General features: G+C 45.2%; 1 pseudogene; it reads right to left on the bottom strand.

Moving 5' to 3' along the window:
• Window positions 1–3,826: 3,826 nt before the first annotated feature.
• On the bottom strand, window positions 3,827–6,428 carry LOC119050419 (transcription factor GATA-4-like; annotated as a pseudogene).
• Between the last annotated feature and the right edge of the window lie 3,995 nt (window positions 6,429–10,423).

Genomic DNA, 10,423 nt, shown 5'->3' with positions numbered 1-10,423 from the left:
TAATCGATTATATCATCAGTTTCCATAGGAGACTGTATCACTTCTCTACACCACAGACTTCACCTGGTGGGGTCTGGCCCCTGGGAAGCTGGGCAATCAATCACTCACCTTTCTTGGAGATTCAGCTCCTTCCTGAGCTGTACGTCCAGGAAGAGATGGGTCAAGGTTTGGTAGCCTCAGCTCCATGCAACAGGGATGCCAAGGGCACAGAGCTGAGCCTGAGCTACTGATTCTTTGTAAATAAAACAGAAAAGGATATTTTTGAAAACTCCAAACATGTACTTGAAAGTAATATAATATTGTATGGCAACTGTAACTGAAAAATAAGAAAAAAATTATTTAAAAAACCCCTAAAACATAGAAGAACACTCCAAACAAAAATTTATTGTATTATTAAATCAGGGATAAATAACATGAGGGAGCAGATTATAAACCAAGAAAACAGCTACTAAATGATAGATGGTCTGTTTAATCCGTTTCAGTTTCCTGATAACATTTTGCAGGTGTAATCAAGTTCTGCTAAAGTCAGGCCACAATTGCCTCATCTGCCAGCAGTTTGCTGGTCGTATTTATGAGCATATTTTTCTACATAGAATCACCTCCAGGAACCTAATTAGTTCAGGTGTCTTCAGTCCCTTACAAAGGTTCATGCACTGCTCTCCCTTCCCTCTCCGGGAATGGGGGACACATTTTAGGAACAGGTTTCTTTGAAAAGGTCAGCCTATTGTATTTACTTATATACATTATATACATAATACTAAGCTATTAGGCATAAATAAAAATATGACGTGAGCTAAATGCACTTGTATTTCAACAAAATAGACTTTCTGTGCAGGAACTGAGATCTAAGAATCCTATCAAACTGAATCAGGCCCATACTGAATTCTTCTCCCTGAGCCCTCATATTTCTGAGATGTTATTACTTTTGGCAACAGTAAAAAATCGGTCACTCTTAACGGATAATTCAGGCTGGACAAGCAGGGAGGTTAAACCTGGTCTCCTCAACTCAGGCAAAGCTGAAGAATCAAGTTAGTCTCAAGTGGCACAATGCACTGCTTTAACCTGCGGGTTTCACCCCTTGTTATCAGAGGTCGAGTTTGAGAGCGCAGCAACAACCTGGCCACCTCCTTCAATGTCCTTTTTATCTTGGCAGGTCTCCTGGGGCGGGAGAGTTATACCAAGTTGTACCAAGAGAGTTGTACCAAGTACCAAGCTGACTCTTGATCTAAGAATAAAACAGAATTTTTAAAAAAATGAAGAAATCAAAAGGTAAGCATATTTGGGGAGAAAGGAGTAGAAAAGGGAACATTTAGTGAAAACTGACTACAGCCAGGCATTCTGTGTATTTTATCCCATTTAGTCTCATAAAACTGTGATCAGAGGGTATTGAGTGCATGCTATTTGTGAAGGAAAGATATGAGACTGTGAGAGATCGTCTGGCTAACTCCCAAACCCATATTCTTTCTGTCACTACCTGGAGAATGCGGAAAGTGGGAAGCAAGAAGTAGGAAGGATCATGACTCACTCACTTTGGGGATTTTTGTTGAGAAACTTGTACAAGGGAGATGTGGGGCTAAGGTGAGGGTGACTGCCTACGAAGTGTCATTGGAAAAGGCTGAGCATCAAATACAAGGCCCAAGGGAGATCTGTCAACCTCCCTGAAGGTGTAGGCTTCTGTCCTGGAGTGTTTGGATTTTGTGGTTCCTCGGTGTAGCCTGATGTGAACGGTGAGTGGTGGAGTACATTCTGTCCATTAAGGAGAAGTGGACAGATGCCAGACATGATCTGACTTAAGTGTTGAAAGAATGACTCTGTCGCTTTGCAGAGAATAGACAATACTGGCTCAAATATAGGTTTAAGCAAACCAGACAGGGGATACGGCAGTGGTCTAGGTGAGATAAGGTGGCGGCGAGAGCCAGAGTGGTCCTGATGGAGAGAGTCACAGTGGTTGAATTTACATTCCATTTTGAAGGTAGAACTAATGTCATGGCTGATGGAGTGGAGGTAACATGTGAGACAAAGAAAGAGGTCAAGGCTAATGACGAGATGTTTTTTTTTCCTTTGGCCTGAGCAATTTATTAACACTGTGATAGGGGAATATTAGAGCAGAAACATTTCTGAAAAGATAGAAGAGAAATTAAGTCTGGTTTGGGATATGCAAATCTGAAGCTACTATACATGAGTTGAGTATATGCGCTGGAGGCATATACAGAAAGGCATGGCACTTAAATTCGTGAGATTGGGCGAGATCACTGTGGGGAAGAGAAGGGGTGCCCAGACCAAGGGCCAGTCTGGCTTCTGAATCACTGCTGAGCCACCTCGGAGCCACCCACAGTTTCCTTCACCAACAAATCCCTTTTCTAACCATTTCCACAGCTATCACCTGGAGCCCAGCAGCCGGGCTCACTCCCTCTAGTGACTGCAGTAGTTTTACAACTTTGTTAATGGCAGCCCGAGCAGACTAACAGAAATGGCGGTGACTTTTTGTAGTGCCTGACCTCTGGTTTTTAGTACCTCTCTCCCTCTCTCCCCACTTTAGTCCTCTGGTCCTTCCAACACTACACAGTATCTCCAGTACTAAATCCCTCCGTGCTGCAAACACCTAAGGAGATTTCCATTTTTCTGGCTAATCTTGACTGACGCAGTATTTGCTACCAAGGGTGCGGGTACCTTGAGTTGGATCAAAATTTACTGATATAGATGCAATTGCCAGAGATTTTGGAAAAAATAAAATGAAAAACAAAGAAAGATATTAAAAGCTGCATTTATTAATATGGTTGCAACTCTGTATCATCTTGAGCAACTATAGCGTTTACTGTCAAGTTGCTTATTTAGTCGACTGGAACCTGACTTGGCAGTGGCTGAATTCAGTGAGGATGAGTCTACAGCCATACCACCCCGAACATGCCTGATCTTGTCGGATGAACGAGGTTGAGACGCCATAACTTCTTTGGTATAATTTAAAGGCTTACGAAGAGGAAGGTTGAAATACATATTACAGGTGTGACCCTCTCACGTTCCGCTGTGTCCCCAGGCAGACCCGAAGCATCGAGAAATACCCGATGAAAGAAACAGCATAGTTCTGTAAAGTTCTGTACTGTCTGTCTCTTGCTAGCTGGGGCTGAGAGTCATGGGTGCCCCTTTGCAATACACCAGCAGAGGGCCTGAGACAACCTGGGGCCAATGACCAAAGTGGTCAGTAGGCACAGAGCAGCAATCTAAATGTGGTGACCTGTGGTGACTCTCTGACCAGGGTCCTTAGGCCTGAGAGCTGGGCAGCCAACTAAAGCAATAACCATAACCAGAACCATCTGTGATCTGGACAATAGTCACTGGACTCATGTCCCCATAGTAAAATTGTGTCCTTTCACCCTAATCCCAGACTCAAGCCAGTTCAGTGACATGGAGCTTCTTCTTTTTAAAAATTTTTTTGTTTGTTTATTTTGCTCTTTAGATTCTATATATGGCATTCGTTTTTCTCTGTCTGACTTATTTCACTTAGCATAGGACCCTCTAAGTCCATCCATGTTGCTGCAAATGGTCAGATTTGGTTCTTCTTATGGCCTAGTAATATGCTATTATATATATGTCCCATTTCTTTTTTATTCACTTGCCTATTGATAGGCACTTGGGTTGCTTCCATGTCTTAGCTACTATAAATAACACTGCAATGAACATAGGAGAACATATATTCTTTCAGATTAGTCTTTTGAATTTCTTTGTATATATGCCCAAAGGTAGACTCGCTGAGCCATAGTTCCATTTTTAATTCTTTTTTGAGAAGTACAGATAAATTTATTAGGTAAATATTGATTTTACAGCTACTTCACCTTAAGACAATGTTAAAAGATTGGTGGGTTAGGGAAGGTACATGAGGATGGCCTTCACGAAAGAAAGCAATGTAAATGATGATTAAACAGAATCTTCATTTAGAGATATTCTCTGCTGCAGTTTGTAGGATTTGGGGGTAGGCGGCTGAGTGTTTCAGTAGGACCTAGTAAGGCCCCAGTTGGAGACAGCTGTGTCGATAAAGGAGGCATGAAAGGAGGAATCTGCAGGCCCCAGTACTACAGGCAGAAGTGCGGAGACCAGGAGAAGGCCAATGCCAGGTCGGCACTGGAGAGCCCAGGGGCCCACCTCAGTGTCTTCTCTTAAGAAGACACTCATCTTTCTTTCTATGAGTTTTGTTGTGTTTGTTTGCTTTGACTTTATTTTGCAAAATCCCTAGCTTTTCGCCTCCTGGACGAGAGATTTTCTCTGGAAAGGATGCAGGTGTGGGCACTCTGTACCCCTTGGATGGACTTGGCCTGCTGTCTGGCCCAGAGGTACATCTCTACAGAACAGAAGTGACATCAGGAAGATCTGAGAGCAGGTGAGTCAGAATCCACGGAAAACCCTGCCCCGCCCCATACAGAGCTGGCCTTAGCCCAACTGCTGAGCTCTTGCTTCATTGAGGAGGAGATGTGTTCAAGCAGAAGGCAGAGCCGAATCACTCCCCACAGTGGAAGGAATTTTTATTTTCAGAGGCCTTGGGGTGAAGAGAAGGAGAGAAGGAACAAGTTTGTGAGCCAGGGGAAAGAAATGTGGGGGAGGCAAATTTACCCAGTTGCGATTTTGCCAAAGCCATACTGCGTGGTGGGTGAAGCAGCCTCTCCTGCATCTGCCCATGGATGACCCAATAACATGGGTGCTACACCCAGTGTTGCTGGACTGGGGTCAAGACTCAGCTTTCAGGGGGATTCAGGGGTATGGTGAATTTGAAGGGGAGTGTTGGGCAAGGGCAGGGGCTGCCCAGAGGTGCCTATCACATCCAAAGGCACATCAGATACCCTGATGAAGGCTGGAGCAGGGGTCCCAGCACCCTGCCCTCTACCCACCCTCAGATCCCCAGTGCTGGAAACACCACGGAAAAACCATCACCATAGGCCACAGTAGTGGAAGGATAAAGAAGGACATCTCATCTTTCCTTGGGGCTCTAGTAGAGCAGAAAACGAGAAAGAAGTCTCTCTCTCCGTGAAAGGGACTGAAGTGTGCCCCTAGTGAATGGCGGATGCGTCCAGATCAGAGTCTGGGCTCTTCTCCAGTCCTGCATCTTGAAAAGGCACCTGATAAAATCCAATACCCACTTCCCCTCCCCAAAGACCTTGACTTCAAGTGTCTTCCCAGCTGTTTTTCTGAAGCCATTCCCAGACAGGGCAGGCCCGCAGGTGAGAGCCTAGAGCCTGGTCTCTGCTCTTCTCCAAGTCCCAGGTCTGTGCAGGAATCTGAGGAGGGAGGGAGTGATGCTCTATGACTGTTAGCCAAGGCCGGGCTGTTGGAATGGTCCTGCTTGGTTGGGGCTGACCTGCGGTGACTGGCTGTCAGAAGATGCATATAGCCTTGTGCGGAGACCTTCAGGGCCGAGAGGACTGGGTGGATAGAAGGCCCGTGGGCAGACATCGCACTGACCGAGAAGGCCTGGGACATGTGGCGGTAGCCGGACGCCAGCCTGGGCTCTGTCTCAGTGGGTTGCCATCTCTTTACTGCTGCTGGGGGCCGAGGTGATGGAGTGGCTGGAAACGCTGCTGGTGGGAGGAAGGCTCTCACTGCCGAGCCTGCTGGCGTTCTAGATTTATTAAGGTTCTTGGGCTTCGTTTTCTGGTTTGAACCCCCTCTTTCTGCATCACAAGAGACCTGGGAACACCACGGAGCTTCCTGCAGAGGCCGCAGACGCTGCACACGGGCTCACCCTCCGTGCTGCAGCGCCACAGCCAGGTGGTGGTGGTGATGGAGGTGGTCTGGCGGTTGGCGCAGCGGAGGCCCTCTCGGCGGGAAGCGTACAACCGGTGCAGCCGTGATGAGAGACCGGCTGATGCCGTTCATCTTGCGGTAAAGGACATAGGTGTCACCTACGTAGTGTCCTGTCCATCCCTCCTCCAGAGTGGACCTGATACGGCCCCGCAGCTGACACATTGTCTGCCATCCAAGAAGTCATTAAACATATCTATGAGATTGGTGGTAGCGCAGTTGGCGCGGCCGCAGGCTGTGGGAGACGGGCTGGGGAAGAGACCGGTGGTGTAGGCTGGGCAGAGGGGGTCGCCAGGTCAGCCCTGTAGGCCCAGCAGGGGCTGGAGTGCGAGCCTTAGAAGCCCGCTCGCCCGATCTGCTCGTGGTGGGTCAGGCATCTGCCGCCACTGCCATAGGCTGAGGCTTCCCTGGCCGTGGCGGGTGTGGCAGCGACAGCAGCTCCTGCCAGGGACCCAGTGGTGCCCAGGAAAGACACATGCGGCTTCCTTGGCTCCTGCCAGGCTCTGGTCTGGCCTGTCCTGCAGGGTCCGGGGCCCAGTGCCTGAGGTGACTGCACCTGAACCGCAGCGCCCCAGCCATCGCCCTGGAGGTAGGGCAGGCCCAACACCGAAGAAGGTCGCTGAGCACGCAGACCGGGGAGGACGCAGCGCGGGAAGGCGCAGCTGCCGCTGTAGGACCTGGGGCGGGGCTGCGGCTGGCGGCCAAGGCGGGGCTCTGGTGCGTCCTCCCGCCAGCCCTCCGCTTCTGAGTCCTCTCCCTCGGGGGTCAAGGAGCAAGGCGCGGAGTGAAATATGATCAGGACAAATAATGTACCGGTGAGGGACTGTCACAAAAATTAAGATAAAAAATCAAATGCTTTAAAAAACTCCTCCAAAGATGTCATTGATCAAGATTTGTTTACTCAGGAAAATCCCAAATTAACTCTTTAGGTGTTCCCGGAGATGGTGGAGGAGGGGCCGAATCCACCCCAGGGCTTGACAGTCCCCAGCAACTGGGGTGGCAGGAGACGCAGGGTGGGGCGTGGGCGCAGTTATGGGAAAGGCCTTCGGGTCACAGCCCGCAGGACGCCTCTGTCTGGGCGCCGGGCGTGGTAAGCTGGTGTTGCAGCCGTCGCCCTGCTGGGCTGGAGCTGCCAGGAGGGTGGGCGAACATCTGCTCCACTCCTCTATTTTTAATTTTTTTATGTAGCTGCCTGGTGCTGTTTTCCACAGTGGCTGCACGAGTTTGCGTTCTCACCAACAATGCAAGAGGGTTCCCTTTTCTCCACATCTTCACCAGCAATTGTTTGTTGATTTATTGATGGTAGCCGTTCTGACAGGCGTGAGATGGTATCTGATTTGCATCTCTGATGATTAGTGACATTGAGCATCTTTTTACATGTGTGATTGGCCATCTGTATGTCCTCTTTGAAGAAGTGTCTATTTAGGTCCTTTGCCCAATTTTTAATTGGGTTGTTTTTTTGTTGTTTTTTTTTTGATGTTGTGAGAACTTTACACATTTTGGATATTAACCCCTTATCAGATGTATAGGTGAATATTTTACACTGGTGATCCTTTCCTTTGCTGTGCAAGCACTTTTTAGTTTGATGTAGTCCCAATTGTTTATTTTTCTTTTGTTTCCCTAGCCTGAAGAGATACATCAGAAAAAATATCACTATGAGCAATGTCTGAGATTTTACTGCCAATGTTTTCTTCTAGGATTTTTATGTTTTCAGGTCTAACATTTAAGTCTTTAATCAATTCATTGTGTGTGGTATAAGAAGGTGGTCTAGTTTCATTTTTTCTGCAAGCATCTGTCCAATTTTCCCAATGCCATTTATTGAATAAACTATCTTTAGCCCATTGTATGTGCTTGGTTCCTCTGTCAAATATTAATTGACTATAAATGCATGGTTTTGTGTGGGGGCTCTCTATTCTGTTCCATTGATCTATGTGTCTGTTTTGGTGCCAGTATCATGCTGTTTTGATTACTATGGCCTTGTAATACAGTTTGATATTAGGTAGCGTGATTCCTCTGACTTTGTTTTTCTTTCTCAAGGTTGCTGTTGCTATTCAGGGCCTTTTATGGTTCCATATAAATTTTTGAAACATTTGTTCTAGTTCTGTGAAACACATTATTGTTATCTTGTTCGGAATTTTGTTGAATTTATAATTTGCTTTGGGTAGAATGGACATTTTAATGATGTTAATTCTTCGTATTCATGAACTTAGTATGTGCTTTCACTTATTTTTATCTTCTTCAATTTGTTTTTTTCCAGTGTCTTATAGTTTTCCCAGTATAGATCTTTTGTATCCCTTGTTAGATTTATTCCTAGGTATTTTATTCTTTTTGAAGCAACTGTGATTGAGATTTTCTTAATTTCCCTTTCTGATCATTTATTATTGGCATATAAAAATTCGACTAATTTTTGGATATTAATTTTGTGTCCTGCTACTTTACTGTATTCATTTAGCAGTTCTAGTCATTTCTTGGTGGAATCTTTAGGGTTCTGTATGTACAATATCAGGTCATCTGCAAAAAACAACAGTTTCACTTCTTCCATCCAATTTAGATGCCTTTTATTTCTCCTTCTTGTCTGATTACTATGGCTAGGACTTCCAGTGCTATGTTGAATAAGAGGCAAAAGCAGACATTCCTGTCTGGTTCTTGATCTTAAGGGGAAGGCTTGTAGTTATTGCCTATTGAGTAAGATGTTGGCAGTGGGTCGGCCATATATGGCCTTTATTGTATTTAGGTATGATCTCTCTATTCCCACTTTGCTGAATGTTTTTTTATCAGAAATAGGTGCTGTATTTCATCAAATGCTTCTTCTGTATCCATTGATACAGTCACGTGGTTTTTATCCTTCTCTGACATATTCTTGATGAACACACCAAAGCGATGCTGTCATCAGTGTATTGTATCAGGAAGCACAGGGTGCTGGTTCGTCCATTATCACTGGTGTTTGAAAGGTTCACTGGGTTAAGGTGGCGTCTGCCAGGTTTATCCTGGCACCTATTGTAGTTATTATTCCCCCTTTTTAATTAATAAATAATTTGTGGGAAGATATTATGAGGTCATGTAATTATCAAATGTTCACCCAGAAGTTATAGCATCCACAAAAATAAGTGTTTTAAAGATCCAGCAGGCATGCACACTTAACAGCATTTTCAATAGAAGGTGAGAAGGCAGGGGCAGCTCCATCATCCCTTCAGCACTCGGGACTCGAAGAGTTTGCCTGGCCCTGGCGTACCAAAGTCAGTGCTGCAGTGTCTTACAGAGTTCTCCGTGGAAATTTCGCTTGTGGTTTTTGTTTTCTTTGTTGGTTTGGCAACAAAAGCTGGACTGGATCTGCCAGGATTTTGAACTGGCCCCTATGTTCAGTACAGAGGCTCTCTGCCCGACTCTCTATTTCCTTAGGAAAGCTTCAGGCCCAGAAGTCACCTCTGCTCCTGATATAAACTTCTATTGCTAGAATATCTAACAGGTGCGCTTAAATTCTGTTTAATTCAAAGTGTGGAAAAAGGTTCTTGCTGGGACCCATACTATAAATGTTTAGCTTGACGAACCATCCCATAGCATTCCTTGATGTATGAGGCCACCTATAATTAATGACTATAGGGTGGGGGGCATTTATAACAGGAAATATGCTGTTCCCAGCACAGGGGAGTCGGTAAGGTGGAGATGGAAAACCTTGGGAGGAAGCATTCTAGGCTCATGAGACAGAAAGGAAATATGAAGGTAAGGGAGCCAGGGGTCGGGGTTCTTAGTCACACGCACACACGCGCACACACGCACATTTACAGAGTGATAGAGAAAGGGAGAGAGTAGGAAAACAGAAAGAAGGAGAGAGACAGGAAAGAAGGGTGGAGAAAGGAAAGGGAATTTTCGTTTGTGACGGGATAGGTGTGTGTCAGTTTAGCCCTATTCCTGGGTAAGACAGAAAAAAGAAAGGGGGACATTAACATAAAATTTTTATTAGCTTTTTTATGCTAATAAAATATATATATATTTAAAATATATATTATTTATTATAATATTACAGTTGTCCCATTTTTCCTCCCTTTTATTCCCCTCTGCCCTGTACCAACACTCCTACCAGTATTCTCCCACCTTAGTTCATGTCCATGGGTCACACGTGTAAGTTTTTTGGCTTCTCCATTTCCCATACTATTCTTAACCTTCCCCTGTCTATTTTGTACCTACCATTTATGCTTCTTATTCCCTATACCTTTTCCCCCGTTCTCTTCCCACCCACTCCCCACTGATAACCCTCCATGTGATCTCTATTTCTGTTATTCTGTTCTGTTCTAGTTGTTTGCTTAGCTTGTTTTTTTTTTTAGGCTCCATTGTTGATAGTTGTGAGTTTGTTGTCATTTTACTGTTTGTATTTTTGATCTTCTTCTTTTTCTTAGATAAGTCCCTTTAACAATTCATATAGTAAGGGCTGGGTGATGATGAACTCCTTTAACTTGACCTTATCTGGGAAGCACTTCATCTGCCCTTCCATTCTAATGACAGCTTTGTGGGATAGCGTAATCTTGGATGTAGGTCCTTGCCTTTCGTGACTTTGAATATTTTTTTTCTAGCCCCTTCTTGACTGCAAGGTTTCTTTTGAGAAATCAGCTGAAAGTCTTATGGGAACTCCTTTGCAGGT

This window comes from Artibeus jamaicensis, unplaced genomic scaffold, assembly GCF_021234435.1.
Source record: "Artibeus jamaicensis isolate MK-2021 breed Jamaican fruit bat unplaced genomic scaffold, CSHL_Jam_final contig_465, whole genome shotgun sequence".
Classification (NCBI taxonomy): Eukaryota; Metazoa; Chordata; class Mammalia; order Chiroptera; family Phyllostomidae; genus Artibeus; species Artibeus jamaicensis.
Note: the sequence above shows the minus strand (reverse complement) of the source record. Positions and strands in the feature narration are given on the sequence as shown.